A 22840-nucleotide genomic window follows, 5' to 3' on the forward strand; every position below is an offset into this window, starting at 1 on the left:
CCAATCACACCTCAAAAGTGGTCCGATCATATACCTTTGCCTTGAGCCCATTTTTGTTTTTCTCTTTCTTCTTTTTCAAGTTGGAGCACTTGATTTTCAACATTGTCCATCTCCATTGCCATGGACACCGTCATCTAGCTCCACCACTTGATGTGTACCAACCTATCTCAATATACACTTAAGATAGAGGTTAGTACACTTAGGTTTTATCAATTAGCCTTGCCAACAGAGAACTTATCTTCAGCCCGAGAACCTTGATTTGAACAAACAAACTTACATGTTGTTACTAATCCATCAAGACCACTTTTGTTTGCATAGCACTTTCGAACATCAAACCCCATCCTACCTCCATATGTAACCCAGAGGTCCCAAGAATCCAAAAAGGAGTTGCAGCCATTCTGCAGTCGTAAACATTGTGTTAGTTCTATATTTCATCAGTAACAATCAAAAGAATCTAACCAGAAAAAAAATCAAAATATTATGATTCCATAACAATTAGAAGACATTTCAACAACATTAATTCAGCTATGCAGTAACTGGTTAGATAGCTTTGGAACAATGGTAGGAGCACAACCTTGTAGGCAATTCCTGGAGCACTTGTTGGGCGTCATCCATGGCACCATCATCCTGCAGTTGCTAGGGTGCTTGCTGGAACGCCTTGCGCCATGGGAGGTTGCAGGGGGGCTCAGGGAAGGTGCGCGGCGCTGTCCTTGTTTGACATGCACGCCTTGCTCGGATGTTGGCGTGACGCCGTGATGCCTCCTGGAGCGATGAGATGGGGACGTCGAAGAACAGCAGCTTCGACACGCGCATGGGGAGCAGCAGCATCGCCTCAACTAGGTTGGAGGAGGGGTGCTGGGCGTTTCATGTCGTGGCAGCTCGCCGGCCTCCTTGCGATCACCCGCCACCTGCTCGCTCTTCTGAAAATGGCACCAACGCTCTGGACTTTTCCCTCCAAGAAGGCTAAGGAAAAAGGAAAAAGTAGGAGCCCTCGTCTCAACCATTCTCTATCAGATGAATGGCTCAAGTGCAGCCACTGCACAGGATCTGCATCCATTTGTTCGTACGTGTATGCACTTCTTCTCTTTAGGACAATAATGATGACATTGGTTGCAAGTCATGCAACAAGCAATCAGAGCTTCTTTATGTTGATTCTCTCTTTTTTTGCAGGGATTCTTTACGATGATTCTCTAGGTGAATTTGTATTCTTTTTCATACCCTTACATCAATGTTGAAGAAGCTACGGGCTTGTTCGGCAGGCTGGTTGAATAAACCAAAATACTGTTCCAGCTGAATTGTTGTGAGAGAAAAATAATGTTTTAGCTGAAAGACACTGTTTATATGAACAGTGCCCCCACTGAGTGGCTAAGTCAGTCCCAGCCAGCCGAATAAGCCAGCCGAACAAGCCCTACGTAGAGGAGTAGAAGAATCCTCATGGTTTTCTTGCTACTAGTGTCATAAATAGTGATGAGAGTGTGAGTCACCTTTGTAAAAAAACAAGATGTCAATATAGTCATGATGTGAAGCTAGTACATATGATCCTTAGAAACATCTACCGAAATCCCAATTACAATGAAGGTAAAATACATTGGTTGAACTAACTCATGAAATTCATGGAAACAAGCCAAGTTAAAGACGTACGGTGGGCATCCACGACGGAGAAGCCAAGTGAAGGATGCAGTTCACAAAAAAACATTTTTTTTTTGGTGAGGAGTTCACAAAATAACTTTGGTATACTATAGCATTCATGTTGAAGACACGCATCTAAACATTCATTCATAGAAAAATAAATTGTTTTAAATTTTTTTGTGTGTGTGAAAAAATGGCCGTTGTGCCCTCATCCAGTCATCCCTGACAGAAAAAGAATCGTGCACCTGCCTCTCCTTCCGTCGCCGCCACGCCCGGGCCGGCGAATCATCCGCCGCGAACCGGTAACTAACGGGGGCAGGGCTCCCCTCCCTCCCATCCCATCCCACCGCGGCACACCCTAGCCAGTCGCCTCCACCTCCGGGGGACCGCGACGCACCACCGCGCCTGCAGGCTGCAGCGCTCCCCCCCACCCGCAGCGGCGGCACCCAAACCCGCAGCCAAGGTAACAGGAGCCATCGCCCCTCCCCCTCCTCTTCTCTCGCGCTTCGTCTACGCCGCCGCGCGCTGGCACGGCGCACGAGTTGCCATCCCTCAGCGATTCGGTGTCCCGACCTGCTTTTGTTGCCCCTGCCACTGATTACTCGTCCGAAGGGGATTCAAGACAATAATCCATCGTATTATTTATTTAATTAATATGCATATACCATTCTAATCCGCGTAAGCCGTACTGCTTCTTCCCTTTTTCTTTGTTCGTATTCACACCTTCTATCTCTTTTTTTAGTATAAGTAGGATGACATGCTTTTTAGAATACTAGGTTCGCTCTCGTGCGTTGCAACGGGAGCAAAGATTATCATGAGAAAACATGTCACCGGATCAATATCAAAATTTCAATGCAATAAAAGGTCATGGAAAATTTTGTCAAAAATACAACATAAGTTGAAGACGATTGTACTATGCATGGCAACGATGGAGCATAATTCTTATACTGGGTGTGATAACCCAAGATTCAATTGCTGGATCACATTTCAGTTCCTCAACCGATAACCAATATGGCTCCCAATGCAGTCAACCCTGTTGTCCCCTAATCCCATGTTGTGGCACATACGACAGCTGCTTCACCCATCACTCAAAGTCCTCCCCTAATCCCATCACTTAGTCATTACCACCACTGTTCCATCGATGAAAGCAACAACATCACAACACGATCCCAACCGAGCAAACTGAAATAAACCATACATTAGCAGGCAGGCTTCCTCGTCAGGTCCTACTCCACACTGTTAGCAGCAAGGCTATCCCCGTCAAGTCTTGCTTGATGACAATGCTTGTTAATGCCTGGCTTTGCTTTCTGACACTGCTTGTTGATGCCCAGTCAGTCCGCCAGCGTGTGAACAACGCCGTCCTAGAATGCGCTCTGTGAGGGACATCACAAGCCTGGTCAATATATATCTGATATATTTTTTAATAAAGAACATAAAATTCCTGCTAGTTGACCATAGTGTTCCAAATTCTGATAGCCTAACCTGTTTTGTATATACACCAATACATCATTGATCCAAAGTCCACACTATTATTATCTATTTAAAACAAAGGAGAAGCATAAACAGTTAAAATGAGAGAAAATAAAGTCATATGATTTATTCACGAGGTAAATTTCACTGTAACAGGCATAACGAACAGAAGACTTGTACTCCTGTTAATAAGATTAGAAGATGTAGTGTCTATCTTTTTTTACTCCCATTTGATTATAGTTGATACATAGTTCAGTTCTAAAATAACAGTAGCATCCATTAAACTAACTACTGGGGTGACTAATAAGTAATAGCAATTTAATCAATGCCCCCAAAAGTCAATGGCTAGTTTATCATTTGCTGCTAAAAGGGTAGTGCTCTGAAGACAAAAGGTGACAAAATGTTCCGCTTTTCAGATGGTAGGATAGGAATCTGAAATCATAAAAAACAACGATCTTAGTGAAACAATGGAGCATTGCCTTTCCTGACCCATCATTTCAGGTTTCAGCAAATCAGTATCCCTGTGTAGACAAGCACATATATTTATCCTAGTTCTGTAATGATTTATAAATTGAGACGGGGGTACAAACCATACCATTCTAGTTTATTGTATTGCCAACTTTATATTAGGAATTATAATCTTCTCTCCACCAAGCAAGCAATTCCCAGTGGCTAGCTTATTTCTTTTCTTCCTCCAAATGGGCAAGCAGCAGGTCAAATTGCGAACACACCTCCTCTCTGTTGTTCTCTCCACCAAGACCTTAGCAGCAACCGATAGCACTTCCTTTTCTTAGGAATATAGCTCTTCCTTTTTCCTGCCTGCAACCGATAGCCATTTGATCTGAAACTACAACATAACCATAGGCAACTTAGCCTGATGCAGAAGAAGGCCAACCAAAAAATCTGGCAAAAGTATGGCCCAAATCTGTAGGCCTGTAGCGTGATGATGACCTCCTACAAAAATCAAATGAATTAATCAATTCCTTGCAAGATTCACCTACCTTCAGACAATGGTCAATCAACCAAAAGACAATAGGAGTAGAAATCAACTAACTAATTACTTGGAAGATTAGAAAATGGAAGTTAGGATAGGAGCAATTAAATTCAGAAATCAATTAATCACCATGGTTAAGGGGCTGCAACATTTTTCATAATCTAAATTTCTCAGAATCCGATCCTTGTATATCCTTGAAGGAAATAGTTGCTTGTTGCATTGATCAAGCAAAATAGTAAAGTTTAGAAGCAAGACATTTTAAAAAGCACACATTACCAAGAATATAACAATAAAGCAAAAAACCACCAGCAAAGATTAACGCTCATGGTGACTAACTAAGTTATTTTATGAACCTACAGCCAAAATAAAAATGCATTTAGGAGATCATTAGGGAAAACGATAGACTAACCAAAAAACAAGAAAATATACTGGATCTAGCCTGACTTATAACTCAGAAACCTGATTAGCTATGTACTCCTCGTAACCTGATTAGGTTCCTTGAATTTGATGTGGCCATCACCCTGGGCAGGTCGTCCAAGATGGCCTGGCATTTGTTGCTGACCATCAGACCATGCACGCATCACCAGTGCCGCCGCTGAAGGTCAAATGAGATTCCACTCAGAGAAAAGAAAGAAAACCCAACCCAATCCAAGGCCTAGGCCGCACTGCCGGGAAGGGTTAACTCAGTCACTGCCGAGTAGGGAGGGGATGCGTGCAGAAGAGGAGCGGAGGGCCACATGTCGGCGCACTGCAAAATCACTGGAAGGCTTTCTATCGCAGTGGCTTCACCACGGGCGGTAGACGGGTCCGTTCCACGCTTTTTAGTAGTATAGTATAGATAGATTTTAGAATAGAAAGCCATAGAAAAGTTCATCTTCGAATATAACTGTCGGCGAAAACCCAGCTCTCCTGAGAGGGTTCAGGGTACATACTCACACTTAGCAGCTTGTTTCATTCCAGTTTCTTCATGCAAACTAGTCTTACTTATCTACATATTACTTGACATCGCTTACGTTCCTGTATTCACCGTACCCTTCAGGTTACAGAAAGCCAGACCTATGGATTTCCACAGCATCGACGATTATTTTCATGAAAACAACCTGACACAAGGAGGCGAAGGAGTTGCAGCAGCTAGCACTGTGGCAATTCTGGAAAGGGTGTACCATGACATTGCATTTGGATCTGAGAAGCTGCTCAATCTAGACATGCTGGTCATGGAGATCGCCCGCCGAGCCTCTGATATCGAGCCTCTCATGCGGGACCCTCGTTCCATTTCAGCCGAGTCGGTTGACAAGGCTTTCGAATTTGATGTCCTGCACAGTATTGTAGATTCGGAAGTCAGTGAGTTGGAGAAGCTAGCTGTCTCTATTCAAACAGATATTGGCGATGCTGAAACCAAGGCTTTGGGGGAAGAACCCGGGAGCAGAGTGACTGACAAGCTGTGCACTGCGGAAGGAGTCCTTGAAGCAGATGCAAGATGTAATTTCTGATATTAGAACACAGCTTGCAACCTTTGAGAAGGCCATACAACCTTCACATGGTAAACAAGGTATGCTCAAAACATTCGTTTTAGGTACTAATACTAATCTAATGTTGAGTGTTGATCAAGCACATTTTATAACTACTGCATTTTTTTTACAGGAAATAGTGAGGGTATGGGATATGAAAATGGTCATATGTCAGGTCACACTGCTATGCAGGCTGAGGATCAGAGAAATGTACTGCAGATGTTACAACAGTCGATAGCAAGTAAACTAGATCTTGAAAATAAGCTATGTGATTTGCAGTCTGTTGTGGAAGACCTCAAAATGAAGCTGCATAATGCAGAAGAAGAATCGTGTTTCTTGGAGGAATCCATCAAAGAGCTTTATGAAAGAATGTTCTCGGCAGAAAATGCTTCCCAATTGTTACTTGGAACTTCAAAGGAACTCGTTGGCAAACTTAATACCACCCAGTTCTATTTAAGTGCTTCAATTCGCACGGAAGGCGATCTTAAATCAAAGTTAGAGGAAAACTTGATGAAAATAAGTGCCAACAAGAGCACCAGGGAGATAGTGCTTGTTGGAGACAGTGACAACAATGCTAGTCAGGAGCCTGTGCAGATGCAGGTGCTATCACCTCCTGAGTTCTTGACTTTGTGGAATAAGGTTCAGCAGCTGGAGGAATTGTTGAGGGACTCTGGCTCTCAACCGCAGCAATCATCTCTATCAAGAGGGGCAACTGAAGAAGAGCAGGATACTGCACAGTCTGAGATAAGTGCATTCGGGAATATTATCACTGATCTTAAACTTGCCATTTCCAATGCAGAAAGTAGAACACAAAATGCCGAAACAAGGTGTATACAGCTCACTCAAACAAATGCTCAGCTTAATGGGGAGCTGAACTCTCTTAAAATTCAGGGGTCAGATAGGGCTGGCTTATTGGAGACAAAACTTAAGGAATCAGACACTCAACTAGAGCATGCAAGAGCATCAGTTGATGCTATTGTTGAACAACAGGGTATGTTAAGATTGTCCATGTCTGATATGGAACTGGTGATTGGAGATCTGAAGGAAAAGTACTTGAAAGCTGAAACCAGGGCTGAGAGTGCTGAATCAAAATGTTCATTGTTGACAGATACTAATTTAGAACTTGGTGAAGAGCTATCATTTCTGAGAGGTCGAGTAGAAAGCCTAGAAAACTCATTGCATGAAGCTAACCAACTAAAGGTGTCCAGTGCAAAAGACATTGCTAGTAAAACTAAAACTATCATGGACTTGGTTGCAAAACTTGCCTTGGAAAGAGAACGCCTTCATGTTCAGGTACGAATGTTCTTATTTAGGATAGTTTATTATATCACCTTTTCTTCTGCTGTATATCGGTGTATGTATGTAATTTGTGGATGTTATACAAAGCAACTTTACTCTGAAATACAAGCATACAAAGTATAGAAGTTGAATGATTGCTTTAATGATACTAATGAGTCTGGTATGAAATCATTATTTAACCAAATGGGTGGCAGTACATAACGATTATTATAATTGTATTTCATCTGACTCTAACGCAGAAGAAATATGTCATGATTGAAGATAGGATTACAATTAGTTTAATCTGACGAGATTATAATTACTTAATTAATTAAGGGAGAGTACTATTAGTTAAATAACTTTATCAAGTAATCTTTGAATTGAACTGCCTGCTTTTTCAAAGTAATCATTTGCCCAGCTTATGAATTGAATTATGGTTGATATGCAACTGTGAAATCATATTTTATTATTCTGAAATATCCTGCTGTCTTTTGACCCTCATTTCCTTCTCTGTTTTTTCACACTGAAAGTTTTCTCCTGCTGCTTTCCACCCCATTTTGGGGTATTCTTTCGGCGTAAGATAATGCAATGGGCCACTAAATGTTGATGGATATCGAATGTATATCCTCTATAGTTTGTGCTGTTGCAATGTGTACTTTGGGAGTCTGTAAATTCCTTGGGCAGTTTTTGAACCACTCCTTGTTGTCTGTGCTGTACAGATTGTTACAATGACAAAAAAGAACAGAATGTTGGCTCAAAAATGCAAAGAAAATATTAGCGAGCGGACATTGCTGTGCAAGGATGTTACCACAACTGAAGGTGAACTTAGGGCCAGTCAAGTAACAGGGGAAGCAGCTTCAAGTTCTTTACAACAAACCAAGGTCAGTTCTACTTTGAGTATATTGTTTTTGTTATGGAAGCTGTGATTATCTTAGGTTTTGGCATTGCTATTGGAAAATAAAGATTGTCTCCCTGTTGGCCTATCACCTAACCTCTGAGTGCCCCCCCTTTTTTTTTTGGTAAATTATAAAGGCGAAGGGAGCTGGTAACACTCCACAAGAGGAGGTTGAAGCCGATGAGGTGATTCCAGTGGTGGAGGACAAATCTGGTGCCGGGAGCACACTCGAGACAGTGCGATCTATTGAACCGACGATGCTAAACTGGAAGTTAATTTCCGCAGCATTCCTGGCCTTGCTGGCTGCCATCATCATGTACCAGCTATTACCAATCTGACGACGGAGTTCAACAATTGCTAAGGTAATTTGTAGGCTTGGAGTACGAGATAGAATAAAAATAGGACGGTGTATTATGTAATAATGCTCTCCTGCCTCACTAAGCGGTTGCAGAGGCAAATTTTGGTAGTGTTGGCTAGTTGTAACTGTTGCAGTCTGCCAGTGTTAAAGCTTAAATTTTACATCGACTCATTACCACTAGCTCTCCCTCGTTAATATAGCAACAGTTTCTCTGTGGAGTATAAGGTGGCCTCCTTAATACAGCAACCGTTTGTCTGTGGAATCTAAGGTGGCATTGCAGGTGTTGTATCAGCCAAGGAGGCGAGCAAGGTGAGTGAAAGTGCTTAAGTAGGGAAGTGACTGTGTAGTCTGTCTGTATGTTAATTAGCCACAAGTAAGCACGAGAGTGTGATGCCCTTATCCTACTTGAATTTTCTCTGGAGTGTTAGCATTTGCCAATCGACTCATTCTCTGTTGTTCTTTATTCTCTTATCTCCGAGTTAATCTTGCTAAGTCCAATAGATTTGACTCTTTTCCATCTTGTTTAAACAGGGGAAAATTTTTTGCAGAGTTTCCCATGTGCCAAAAGCTCTCGAAACACACATACATTACAAGCACATATGTGCGCGAGCGCGCACGCACACACATAAATAGCAAAATTAGATAGCATGACCAGTCACAGCACACAAGAGCCATGTCGACAACCAAGGTAGATAAGTAGACCAAACCATAGTTCAACCACATTAGTGTGTCACGAACCATGCATGCATAAAAGGTACATCTCAAATGTATGGAGCCCGTACATCACACGGGGCAAAGCATGACCAACCATGACATAAAAGTATCTGAACCACACCAACACAAATTCAAGTGCGACTTGACGCTAATTAAGAGAAATATGGTCTGTGAGACAAGGCAATGCAACAAACATGGCCGGCCGATGAGGAAGCAAAGTCTTCAATCTAAGCTAAGTATCATCCATCTCCGCCTCGCTCTCTCAGTCTCCGACTCTCTGTGCTGGGTTACATTACATTACATTACAAGAAACGTTATGATGGGGAACCAAACGGTGGAGCAAGAACGGATCGAAGCTCACCTTGCGCAGCGGCAGCTGCCGAGGCAGAGCAAGACGAGGGAGCTGAGGAACCAAAAGGTGCAGCAAAAATTGTGTCTGTGGCCCCGTTGGCCGGTCTCGATCTTGGTTGAAACTAGCTGAAAAACCCTGTTCTAGCTGAATTGTTATGAGAAAAAAATATGGTTCCGACTGAAAAAACAAGCCGAACAAACCAAATATAAGGTAAGCCGAATATGTGCGCAAACTGCAAACTGTGGTGGAGTGGTAGGATTTTGGAGAAAAGGGCGGACGGGCGAGGTGAAATAATGTCGAGGTTGAAGAAAGGGTACACTGGTACAGAACGGCCGGGCCCACTTGTCGGCGTGATGGGGAGGGCAAGTACGTTCAAAAATTATAGGCCCCGTTTCCTCGGGCGCGCCCAGTCCATGTCCATGTGCATCGTCACCTTCACCTCACAAGAAGTTTATATTTATATTTATATATATTTCCCTCTATATGCAGAAGTTTATATATATTTCTGAATTCCGGTAGTCTCGCGCAAGGTTATTTTTTATAAACAGACATTTTTCCTTTCCCCAATTTGGTTGAGATTAAACAAGGGGAAGATGACAAGTTTTCACTGTCAAGCATCTAGATTTTTTGGGTGTAACATTATTTCGATTCCTTTTTGTTACGCCTGCTTAGCTGTACTTGTTTTCATTCTGCTGTTATATACTATACACGCCGCGATCATTGTCCTCACCCTAGCACGTAGAGAGGCTGGTGGCGTGTTCCTTCGGTGATCTCTTGGTTAGGTTCAATGCTAGCTCTGGCCCCCACCAATCGTTTTTTTCTTCATTCGTGCATCTGCGCCTTTGTCCCATCATGAACAATCTTTTTTTCTTTCTTTCAATGTTCAATCATTCCTGAATTCTGATACTAGGGAACCACGGCCATGGCATTTCCACTCGAAAGTAAAATTCATGCATGAGGATTTTTGGGATTTTAAAAGTTCAAAACCAAAAGCATTTACTTTAAACCTCATCTAAGTCGTATTTAATTTCCAACTTTGGGCGGATATCGACATGATACAATGTGCTGGGGGCGAAGCCTCACACTCGAGGTTCACTATCTATATCAATTCTCCTACCTGTGCAAACCTTACGAATACAGGTGCCTTGGCGGGGTTTTCGAAGGTCCGTGCCGAAAGCTAGTATCGAAGGTCCCACGGAGCCTTCGACATGTATGGAGGATCAATCCTTCAAACAGAGGGTGAAGGGTGGACTGCGGGAAGATGACGAAGGCCTCTGGAACCGAAGGCCCTGACGAAGCCTTCGGGCCAACATGCACCACAGACGCGGCACTACGAGCTTTTTGGGGAACCTTCGGAGGCCCCTTCCTCGAGGATCTTCGAGCCGAGATTAAGAGGATCCTCGGCCGGAGGCCCTTCGGATGGACCCGATGGCCTGACAAGCTGAACCAAGGATCCACAAGGGCCCATTTAGAAAAAAGGCGGGTGTGAATATAAAAGTCTCTCTAGCCCTCGTGACTGTGTGCTCTAGGTAGTTGGGGTAGCACGGTGGGCGAAAATGTTGGGATTCAATTTCCTAACTAAGTGTGTTGACGTGCTAGGCTTAGCCCACTACCTAGACCTTCCCCGTGTGGAGGCTTTCCTCCAAGACCCAGTATGGCACCCAAGAGGAAAGCCTTCACACGGGGAAGGTCAAGGTGCAATACCCAGAGCACCTATGTTTCCTCACTAGACCCTAGAGGCCGAGGACAGGAAGAGGGCCCAACAGAGCTTGTGATACAGGAGCCAGCCCTAGCAGCGGTGCAACAACCCCTAATCCCACACTAGAACAACTACTCCAGCAACTATAAGGTGAGCTTCAAAGAGCGCAACAAGAAAGAGATAGATTGGTTGTAGCCTCAGTCGCAAACCAGAGAGCAGCCCCCGTGACTCAGCAAGTAGCTGAAGTCAGACAACAACTCACAATCCTACAAGCAGAAAACCAAATGAACCAAACCAACCCAACCTCCAGCTAAATCAACAACTTCAGCAAACCTTTGGAACACCACTCAACCTAGTCAAACCAATAGACAACAAATCCCTACTATCTAAAGGCCTGCAAACATCACCATGGCCATCCACCTACAAACCCATATCCCTACCCAAGTACAATGGTCAAATAGACCCACGCTAGTTCATTATGAGCTACGAGGCCGTAATATCCTCCATAGGGGGCAATGATATAGTTCTGGTCAAATCCTTCATCATTGTTGTGGAAGGAGATGCTCTCACATGGTACTTCGATGCTGAAGCCTAAATCTGTGTAGTCACGGGAGAACCTCTAGCACAAAATAATAGCAAACTTCCAAGGTTTCGTAAACTGAATCGCTAAAGCTTCTGATCTCTTCCAATGCATGAAACAACTAAGTGAAAGGTCCTTGTTTAGTTTTGGTAATTGAGTGACAACCTAGGTGGACTAATATGTGTTTAAGTGCAATACACTAGGTGATTAGTCTACAAGTACATGTGTGTGAACAACTCATGCCATGACAGTGAAGATGGCTTGGATTTGTTGAAAGGCTCACATATGTGATGAAGGAGCTCATTGCATATGAGACTTGACATTGAGTCATGTGACTAAGGTGGAGAAGATCAAGACAAGGCTTGGCTTGATGGACCGAATTATAAGTGTGACGGGCAAGTCTAGTGAGGACTTGGCACCGATGGACCAAGGCAACGGAGAAGAGCAAGTGAGGTCAAGATCGAAACCAACAAGGTTACATGATATAAAGTGGATCATATCATTTGTGATCATGTTGGTGCATATGTTGCATCGACATTTGAGGAGATAGAATGGAATGCGCAAGGCAAAGGTATAACCTATAGGACATTTCATTTCACTGGTCATAGGTGTGTAGAGAAGTTGATGGCCGAGTTGAGGGTAGATGGTCGTACTATCAAGAGGGGCAAACTTGTTTGCATATCGGTCATCTAGTGCCACTTGAGCGATCTAACTTTGTGACATTACTAGGATCGAGTGGCGTGGTGAATTGAGTGATTAATCCTTTGAAAAATGTTTGTGAAAATGCTAACACACTTGCACTTGGTGGTGTACACTTGGTGGTGTTGGCACATTTGCAAAGGAGAAGTTGTTGGAGTTGAATTGGATCAACTTGGAGAAGAGAGAGGTTTTTTCGGTGTACTCCGAACTATAGAATGGCTCTTGATTTGGAATTTTGCATTGATCCATTGTGCTTTGGATCAGATATGTAAGTGGGTTGTGTAGCCCTCTGAATAAGCTTTCCAAAATATCCAAGATCATCAAAATCGGAGTTCGGAGCTAAGAGTTATAGCCGTTTTAGCGTTGAAAGGTCTACGACCTGCGCATCGGGTCAGCGCCTGCGAGTCTGGTCACAGAGTCCGGTCAGTGTTTTTAACGCGTCCAGGAGCGACCGGATGCACCGAGAGTCCAGTCAGTGATGACCTGATGCGTCAGGTCATCAAAAGAGCTCTCTAGAACCTCTCTGGAAGTGACCAGACTCTAGGAGAGTCGAGTCCGGTCGTAGAAGAAAGGTGAGTTCGATCAGTTGTGCAGAGGCGCATTGGTGACTGAACTCGACCTCGACGCGTCCAGTCGCTGGACCTAGGCGCGTCCGGTCAGGAGTATGCATGCGCGGGAGCTAGCCATTGGCGAGCAACGGTCATCCTCGAATGGCTAGGACACATGGTGCACAAGGCGCGATCGGACTATGCGACCAGACTCTACAACCTGCGTGTCCGGTCACTTCAGCTGCGAGTCCGGTCAGTGCGAAAAGTGTCCAGTGAAGGGGGTAACGGCTATTTTAGCCCTTGGGGCTATAAAAGGAGTGTGTGGCCGGCCTTGGATGATGCTTAGCACCCTTAGAACTTAGTGTCCATGCTTGGGGAGTGCTAGGAGAGCCTCTAACTCACTTGTGCACATAGTGGTTGCATCCGATTGCGAGTGAGTGTGATTCTAGTGCGATTGCATTGTGAGGTTACATCAAGTGGCACTAGGTGATTGAGTTACAAGCTGGTGGTGCTTGTTACTCTTGGAGATTGCCACCTCCTAGATGGCTTGGTGGCTTGTGACTCCGTTGAAGCACGCGAGAAGATTGTGTGGTGCTTCGGAGGAGGATTGGTGAGGGAGATTGTGCTCACCCGTGGGGATCACGAAGAGCAATTCTAGTTGAGCGTGTCATTGAGCTAGCCTTACTTTTAGGGTAGGTTCTTATGGTGCCCAACGTGCGGGCTTGGCGAGTGATGCCAATTAGCCGCCGAACCACCAAGTGATTGGTCGACACAACGGGGACGTAGCTTGGTGGCAACCAAGTGAACCTCGGGAGAAAATCACCGTGTCAACATTGTTTTATCTTCTTCTCGGTGGTTTGCATTCCGTGAAACACAAGTTTGTATTACTTTCATATACATTGTGTTTGTGTAGTTCCTCTTATGACTAGTTTAGCTTTAGTAGCTTGCTAGTTGCCTCGCTTTAGTAGCTTGCTAGTTGCCTTCTTGCTTGTGTAGCATAAGAAGTAGCTCCCTTGAGTGGCTAATTTGGTTTTAGTAACCTTGTTAGTCACATTACTTAGTTTGTGTAGCTAAGTAATTTACGCTCTCTAATTTAGCTCGTGTAGCCTTGTTATTGAGCATTGCTAGTAAGCTTAGGTGTCTTTGTGCTTTTGCTTACTAGATTGTGTAGGAGCTCCCTCGGTTGTGTGAAGTACTAGTTGCATAGGTATGTGTGACCTTGCAAGCTAGATTGGTTAGGTGAGCTCTAGCTAGCCCGACACCTTAGTTGCTTGTTTAGGATCTTTTCAAGGTGCTTGATAACTTAGATAGAGGGGTGTAGTCTTGACTAGACCGATAGTTTTAATTCTGCACTTGTATCGGTTAGCCGGCACGATTAAGTTTTAGGAAGGACTATTCACCCCCTCTAGTCCTGCCATCTTGACCCTACACCAAGCAAATCACTTAAACAATACTACCAAAGATTTATGCACTTCAAGACAAGGGCACCCAATGTATTTGAAGAAGTGGCTACCGAGGAAACCATAAAGGGCCTTCGCATAGGAACCTTCGTAGGACACCTAGCCTAGAGAAAAGCCCTTGTCCATCAAAAATCTCTACAATAAGTTCGAGAAATATTGCAGGACAGACAACAACCTTCACAAGAGAATGGAAGACCTTCACAAGAGAATGGAAAGAACAGAAACAATTCAAGTAGAGTGCAGCAAACAACCCCTCAAGAAAACACAAATCGGAGTCAGCTTCAATAAAGCAAAAATCAGTAGGTCTTCAATGTTAGTCCATCTGAAGCTCAGCAATAAAATCAGTATCATCAGGGATAGCCAAGCCAAAATAGCAAGAGGTCATCAGTAGCCAGTCTACCAACAAGGCAACCAAAGTAATTTTTAAAGAATATTGGATGATTATTTGTACAAACTTTCTCAGCATCACTCATTCTTTTTTTGTATTAACTTCATTCTATATCAGGATTTGTAAAGATGAATGATTAAGTTTTTATCTCGATTGTAAGAGAAGTACTGTTAAAATGTTTTCAATGACCTATGGTAGATTTATGTTATGGCGGCTATAATGTAATTCTTTTCTATAAGTCTAGTTTAACATACATTATAGGTTACAATTCTTGTTCTCATGGAAACACCAACTTTACTATAGTTTTAGTGATAACACTCAGGTGGTAATTTCAAATGATATGGTTCAGAGTCTTAGTGATTTTATTGGAGCTATTTATATTCTGTCTAAAGATATTGATATAAGTTTGATCAATGTCGTTGACTTTCATGGAGAGACTCTTATCAAGTGAGTCTGCTTCAACCTTCACTTGCGATATGGAACATACAGATATCTTAGTGCCAGGTTTTGTTAAGTAAGTCTTCTAAAATGCTAGAGTTTTTACATTATAATATTTGCTTAATCTTGTTTTAATATTGTTCTTCAATTATTTTGACCAGTACATCAGAAAAAAGTTTTTCTATCACACTTGTATGATAGGATCTAAAATTACTAAAGAAGGAGCATCTGTCTTCAATAAAAATGGCCGATTGGTTGGGTTATGTTATTTTTTATGGGTAGGGTACCAAGGAGATCTTACATCATATATGTGCCATCGATGGATAAATATGGTAATATATTTTATGGATGTTTGAACTCTATTAGAAGTTTCAGCTTCATATTCACTTATTTCTTTTCACCGTAGTGAGTTGGTAACTTTGTTGCCCGAAAGATCCTAATACTACTTGTTGGTCTCATTAGTCTTCGATCATGAATGTTTCATGTATTCTAAACTATCTAAGAATGGCATACATAAATTTTTCCATGAATATAGATCACAACATGACTTTAATTACTAAGTGTCATGTGTCTGAATTGTTGGGTTGTGGTTAGCCAGCTAGGGCTTGGCTGAGACTATTGTGGGGTGGCTGGGAGGCCAACTATGGTTGGCCTGGAGCCCATTGTGGACGCTATGGGTGGAGGCAGCGTGAGCGGGAGAGGCGGCACTGGAGGAAGAGAGAGAGGTAGCGGCCTGGAGCCCGTTGTGGAGGCTATGGGTGGAGGCAGCGTGAGAGGGAGAGGCGGCACAGGAAGAAGAGAGAGAGGTGGCGGCCGTAGAGGAAGAGTACGGGGAGGTAAGAAGAGATAAGGGATTAACCCTAAACTTGCTTGCTTCCTATTGAAAGATCTCCTCTCATATATATAGGGTCTTACAAGAATGGTAATGGGTTTTGAGCCTCTTTATCAATAGAGTCCAGTGGCCTACTAGTCCTTTTAGATCTAATCTATAACAGTTGGGTCTAGGCCCCTTCCTAATTTTTTGACAAATTGGCAAGCTTTATTCACTTGAGAGTAGTAACATCATTAATAAGAAAATTAAGAATAAAGCTAGGGGACTCATCGTCACAAATATAATTTTGCTTAAATTGCATAACTCTTCTTGCCAATTCATGTGCCCCCTAATTTGCATCCTGTCGATGTTTTACCACTGATAGCCTACCACGAGGATACCCGAGGCAGTATGTTCGGGCTTCGGTGTATGCCGAACTCGATGGTTAACGCAAGAGACAGTCGATTTATCATGGTTCAGGCCCTCGATCGTGGATCGAGTAACAACCCTACATCCAGTTGGCGTTAGCCTTTTGCGTTGGATTGATTGTAAAGTGTTGTGTTGTACAATTGTTGTCCTATTCTCTGTCTTAGGAGCCCTGCCCTCCTTTATATAGTCAGGAGGCCAGAGTCCTAGTCGGTTTACAATGAGAGTTCCTAGTAGGATTACTAAATAGTACTACTACTAAGATTACATGGGAAGAATCCTAGTTGGACTAGATCTTCTCTCTCCCTTGTGGGGTATCCTGTGGGTCCCATATCGACAAGCCCCCGAGCACTTCATGGTTAAGCTCTAAAAGTCTCGTTTTGCTCCTTCAAGTCTTGTTGAGTAGGAACAAACATCGTCCGAGTGCTTTCTGGAGTAAAACCTTGTAGCGCTTCTTGGGACCTTCGAGTGGTGAGTGCTTTTTGAAGAAAAAGTACATCCATCTGGTTGTAGCCCCCGAGCCTCTTGCTATTTGGAACAAGGAGATGGAGGATCTTGTCTTGAAGTTGCTCTATTTGTTCGTTGAAGTTTTATAAAAAAGAACTCGAATATGGCTCGTTTCGGGTTCTTTTTGTCGTGATGTCTTGAAGTGGTCTGCGTTGAGGAAGTCTTTTGGTGACGTGCGCTTTTTCAAAGAAAAAGGGCACTCACTGAGTGTAGCCCCCGAGCCTCTTGCTATTTGGAACAAAAAGTTGGAGGGTCTTAAATCTTTATGTTGTTTGAAAATTTGTGTTCTGAAGTAGTCCTCGAGACTTGGATTATGTCATCATCTGAGTAGTTTTGCGGCGTCTTTCTGAAGCAGCCCTTTAGTCTTGGATTAAATCACCATCCGAGTAGTTTCGCAGCATGCAGCCTCCGAGCATATATCCATGTTGTTTTGTTCAGGAAGAACCCGAATGCGAGGTCTTGGCATATTCTTTGATAGTCTGCTGTTGTCAGATGTAGTTGTATGGTGGTGGTTGATTGTAAATGCCTTCTGTTCATGGGTTGTACTGTGCTGGTATATTCTTCCGAATATGCTTGTCTTTGAGTACTATTCCTTCTCGCCTAATTCTTCCATTATTGTGTCCTGTCTTTTCACTGTGTCCTTTGTTAGGCTTATTTCAATGGTACTCCTAGTCCATGTGCGCCGCTCCTTTGATCTATAAATACTGTCCTGGAGTGCTTGTTTTCATCCATTGGACATTCTGTTGAAACCTTCGTGGTCATGAACATGGTAGTTTGTGAAGCAGAGCAGCCTCCGGGCATATTTTGTAGTTCCTGTGTGTCTTGTCGTAGCCGGAGGAAGTCTTGTGATAGGGATTAGAGGTAGGCTAATCCCGCGACAGCATTGTACTAGGATGTACGTGGCGGTAGTTGGAGGAAGTCTTGTGATGTGGGCTTCGTTCCTTCATCTGGCGGTTCTGGGTTGATCCTCGTCGCCTGTCCTAAGACTGTCCGGTGCAGATCAACACCATATCCAGCATCACATCGGTCTTGGGTAGATAGATGCCCGCCGGCCTTCTCTGCTCCATGTTGTCTTGCTGTGCTGCTGATTTCCGCCTTGGATGCACTGCGTCCGTCCTTTAAAGAAAACAGTGTAGCTGATGGCGGTTTGTCCTTCCGAGTAGCAATTTGGGACACATAGTTGTTCCAGAACCTAGCCGTGTCTATGTTCCTCTTTGCTACTTTGCTTTTCATGGTACCGAGTTCGTTGGGTCTTGTAAGATTTGTAATCTTCTATTTTTGAAGTCGCTTGTAATGGAACGAATCTTGTCTTCTGAGTTGTCCTTTACTTTTCTGCTGCGATCCCTATCATTCATGCGATTACTGAGTTCTTTCTTAAATAACCGGGTTCTTTTGTTCCTTGCGAGGTAGCCCTTTGTTTCTTCTTGGTTGACGGGTTGTCCTTGTAGTGATCTGATAACCCTGCCGTGGTGCTGATGGATAAGTCTAAAATCTGCCCATTGGATTGTACCGTTGTGTGGATTTGTGCCCTCCATCGTTTTAGCTGTGTCGGTAAATGGACCGTTGCGTTCTCACATGGTGTTTTAACGGGCCTGGTGGGCCATTTCTAACGCTGTAAAATTTATTTATAGACCCTTCGTCCTCTTTTTCTTTACTACCTTTCTTTTGCCTTCAAACCCTAGCTCTTAATCATCCATCGTCGCCATTGTCGCCACCGTCCTTAGCGCCACCATCTAGCTTCATCTTCCCCAGTACCTTTTTGCTTCCGCTAGTTCATGGGTAAGAAGAAAACCATGAGCAAGTCCCAGGCGACCTTCGTGGATGAGGAGTCATCCCTTTCTTTGATCGAGAACCAAGAGTTCGTGGCCATGAGGGCTGCTCAGAAGGTTTGGCCAGCTCCAACAACAAGCGAAGATCAGCTGCGCGAGCTCGTCAGTGATGGCTTGATCCAAAGTAAAGTCATCGCTGAATGGAGAGTTCCGAGCGAGCATCGGGTTCCTGCTCTGGGTCCTGGTGAGATTGTCCTCTTCGTTTCCTTTGTCCATGCCGGACTTTGCCTTCCTGCTTCCTCCTTCCTTCATCAGTTTCTTTGTTATTTTGGGGTTAGTCTGAACCATCTAACCCCTAATGCCATTCTCCATCTTTCCATTTTCGTTCATCTCTGTGAAGCTTTCCTCGGAATCCCTCCTTCTCTATCTCTTTTTCGCTACTTCTTTCCTCTGAAACCTCAACCCCGCCACGAAGAAACCAGCGTTCTTGGTGGTTGCGGGATTCAGTTTCGCTAGGGTCTTAAGATTAAGTTTTTTGACTATGACCTGGTCGATTCTGTAAAAGATTGGCGTACCGACTGGTTTTATGCTGCCAATTTAATCCTTTCCCTTGTCGTCCACTCTGGATCTGGTCCTGTGGTGAATGACCGATGGGACAAGAAACTTGAGTCACCCGCTGAGATTCAAGTGATCCAGCTACTCCTTGATAGGATTAGCATGCTGAAACAATAGGGTTTAACCGGTTTCGGTATTGTCTCAAGTTTTCTTCATCGCCGAGTTCAGCCTTTGAAAGAGCGGGAGCACCTTGGCTTCGAGTATTCTGGAGCCGAGGATCCTTCACGCATGGTCCCAGCTCTTGAGCTGACCAATGAGGAGGTACTCGAGCATCTCTAGAAGATGCTGAAAGGAGTGAGCGTTATTCCTCCTGCTGCCTCCGAGTTCTCTGCCAACAACCCGCCCCCAGCTGTGAGTTGTCTATCTCTTTGTTTAGGTACTTTATGTACTCTTGCTGCATCCATTTTTGCTTAGCTTTTCCTTGTCTTGCTGTTTTATCCTTTTTCGTAGGAGCTTGGGCAGAACTTCGTTGACCCGATCCCTCTTGATGTTCTCCCTGCCGTGGCGGAGACTGGGGATAAACTTGCTAGAACTTCTACAACTAGTAAGTCCCCAACCTCCACAGCCCTTCCTGGGGTTTCTTCTGGATTTGTTGATGTATATGAAGAATATGTTCCTCATCTAGTCCCTCACGGTCCTCGTAGTGTCCCGAAGAGGGGGCGAACGGATGGGTCTTCATCTGGCCTGCCTGTCTCCAAGAAGCCTCGCAAACCAAGTACTCTCTCAGGTACTCCAGTTGTTGCTAGCATGCTCTTAGGTGAGCACATTTAATACTCTTTGTTCCTTTATTTTCCTGTTTCTCTCTTGAACCGAGTACTTTTTATTCTTTTTTCAGCAGGTGCTCTGGTTTCCTTGGCTGAGGGAGAGGAGGATGACGAAGTACCCCTCATCATGCGGCGGTGAGTTGTTTTCATATTCTTGTTGCATTGAATTTCTCTTCTTTATCTTGACTTTTAGTCTTGAACTTTTTGAAGTAACCAGACATTGGGTATGAGTTCTTCTGAGGCTCCTGCGCTAACTTCTTCTGAAGCTCCAGTGTCGAGTTCTTTGGTAGCCTCGGTACCGAGCTCTACCGCTCCTCCAGTGCAGAGTTCTTCCACGGCTCCAGCCCCGGCTTCTTCCATGGCTCCGTTATCTGCTATCCCTCTCCCGTCGTCGGGTGGCGGGGACGTTTTCGCCATCGTGGTCCCCCCTGCGAGGCCTTCTTTTGGCTTCGCGAAGAAGAAAGTGGTTGGGTGAGTAGATTCTGGCTTCATCTTTTTGCTTCTGTCTTCCCTCTTCTGGTTCTCATCGGTGCTTTCTTTTATCAATTTTCAGAGTTTCGTCTTCTCTCATTTCTTCATCGACTTCTTCTCAGCCTTCCGCCGTGCCATCGAGTTCCGAGCCTTAAGACTCACAACATACTGTTGGTGAAGTTGCTGCGGGGGCTTCAGAGCCACCTGGCGAAGTTGCGGACTTGGCCGCCCCGGAGGTGACTGTGGCCGTCGCGTTGGGTCCTTCTGAGGGATTGGCTTTGGCTTCCTTGGAGGTTGCTTTGGTCGTTCCTTCTTTGCCCCAGCCGGCCTCTCCTTCCCCTTCTCTTGCCTCCAGCGGTCCCTCTTTTACTGGTGACGTGGTGCAACAGTTCGATGCCACCCATCGGCTATCAGAGCTGACCGTAGCCTAGGGGAGCTTGGCGTCCTCTGCGACTTCTTTCGGGGAGAAGCTTCACGTAAGTTTTTCTGAGATTCTTTCTTAGGCCATTTCTTTGTCCTTATGCCTTATTTTCTCTTTCTTTAATTGTTTAGACTTTCTCTCGTGACCATACCGGCTTCTTCTTTTCGTCTGAAACCGAGAAGAAGTTGTCCTCCGAGGTAAGTTCTCTAAAGACTAACCTTGACCTCCTCCGAGCCGAGTTGGAGACTGAGCGTAAGTCGCATCAAAAAGAGGAAAAGGCTCTTCGTGCCCATGTGGTAGAGGTAGAGAAACAGAGAGACACTATTGTCTAGGAGTTGGGGAAACAGAAAGATGCTGCTATCTGGGAGGCTTCAAAGAACTCGGAGGCCATGAAGAGCTTGGAAGCCATGAAGAAAGAATGTAAAGGTATTCCGGGTTCTCTTTGTTTCTTTCAGTATTTAGACCTTTCCCTCCTGCTGACTTGTTGTCTGGTGTCTTGTCTAGCTCTCCGATTTGAAGGAAAAAAGCTCTCGGAGGGCATTTATGAAATGAAGACTCTTGTTCGTACAAGTCATAACAAGGCTAAGGAGGTAACTACTCGTGCTGAAGAAGAACTTGCACTTGCTAAGTTGATCAGGCGTGGAGCTGATAAAGATCTTGTGCAGGCCCAAAAAACTATTGAAGACTTGTCTAGGAAGCTGGCGACGGCTACTGAAAATTGGAACGTTTGTGGAAATCTTTTCGTTCAGTAGCTGATGTTCTCTGGACTCCAGCGGATGATGGGCAATCTTGGGCTCAGTTCATTCCTCGGATTCCGACTCGTTTCCAAGAGTTCGCGAAGTAGTGCGCTCAAGTATGTACCAAGAATGTGCTGGCCCAGGTCTAGGTCCTTGCTCCAGAGGCGCCTCTATCTAAGATAGCAAAGGAAGCTAATAGTCAAGAATACCTTGATGCCATTGAGAGGATGGAGCCTGAGGTCGAAGATTTAGCCAGTAGGGTTGTAGACAGTCTTAATATTGATATTTCCCTTCCAGATGACAATGCCTGATCCAATTGACCAGCCTCTTGTAATATTACACTCCTCTTCAAATGAAGATTCTTTATTTTCGTTGATGTATTCTTTGCCCGGGTGTGGTCGGAGTTACTTGACTTGCTGATCAAGTCTTGTTGAGTAGGAACAAACGTCGTCCGAGTGCTTTCTGGAGTGAAACCTTATAGCGCTTCTTGGGACCTTTGAGTGGTGAGTGCTTTTTGAAGAAAAAGTACATCCATCTGGTTGTAGCCCCTAAGCCTCTTGCTATTTGGAACAAAGAGCTGGAGGATCTTGTCTTGAAGTTGCTCTGTTTGTTCGTTGAAGTTTTATAAAAAAGAACTCGAATATGGCTCGTTCCGGGTTCTTTTTGTCATAATGTCTTGAAGTGGTCTGCGTTGAGGAAGTCTTTTGGTGACGTGCGCTTTTTCGAAGAAAAAGTGCACTTACTGAGTGTAGCCCCTGAGCCTCTTGCTTTTCGGAACGAAGAGCTGGAGGGTCTTTTGAAGCTTAATTTCGGTCGACTAGTTTTAGGTGTTAGCTTTGAGCTACCCTCATCGGCGAGCTCAAGCGTCTTTTCAGCTATTTTGCTCTCGGCTGGGATGCTCAGGCATGTTTTCTACCATTTTGCTTTTTGTTTCGGGTGTTAGCTTTTAGCTACCCTCATCGGCGGGCTCAAGCATCTTTTCAGCTATTTTGCTCTCGGCCGGGATGCTCAGGCATGTTTTCAGCCATTTTGCTTTTTTGTTTCGGGTGTTAGCTTTTAGCTACCCTCATCGGTGGGCTCAAGCGTCTTTTTAGCTATTTTACGAAATAGTACCCGGCAAAGCAGCCATGCCGCTCGGACAAATTACTCTACCAGTCACTTTTGGAACACCCTCAAACTACCGTACAGAATTCATCAAGTTTGAGGTGGCAGACTTTGAGTCATCATACCACGCAATTCTCGGACGACCGGCACTAGCAAAATTCATGGCGATACCGCATTACCCGTATTTGCTGCTCAAGATGCCAGG

At 44.3% G+C, this 22840-nt stretch overlaps 1 pseudogene; it reads left to right on the forward strand.

Annotated features, from left to right (window-relative positions):
• The first annotated feature begins 1912 nt into the window (after window positions 1-1912).
• Window positions 1913-8306, forward strand: LOC136457382 (WPP domain-interacting tail-anchored protein 1-like; annotated as a pseudogene).
• The last annotated feature ends 14534 nt before the right edge of the window (window positions 8307-22840 follow it).

This window comes from Miscanthus floridulus, chromosome 6 (genome assembly GCF_019320115.1).
Source record: "Miscanthus floridulus cultivar M001 chromosome 6, ASM1932011v1, whole genome shotgun sequence".
NCBI lineage: Eukaryota > Viridiplantae > Streptophyta > Magnoliopsida > Poales > Poaceae > Miscanthus > Miscanthus floridulus.